Consider the following 219-nt stretch of genomic DNA (forward strand, 5'->3'; position numbering starts at 1 on the left):
TTGCACACAGTTTTTTCTTATTAAAACATATAAACATCTTAAATGGACACAGAATTCACCATTAATAAGTCAGTTTTTACCAAGTTATTTCAAGGTGGCATGATGTTCTATCTGTTTGTCAATATTAAAAACCTGTGATTTCTCAGACTGTACCCCAGTGCTGTCCTTTCAACCGCGATTCCAGCGTGTCCTTCAACTACACTCACCTGAAATGGAAGA

Source organism: Empidonax traillii, unplaced genomic scaffold (assembly GCF_003031625.1).
Source record: "Empidonax traillii isolate 1590-97213 ecotype Southwest subspecies unplaced genomic scaffold, ASM303162v1 scaffold1453:size415986, whole genome shotgun sequence".
Classification (NCBI taxonomy): domain Eukaryota; kingdom Metazoa; phylum Chordata; class Aves; order Passeriformes; family Tyrannidae; genus Empidonax; species Empidonax traillii.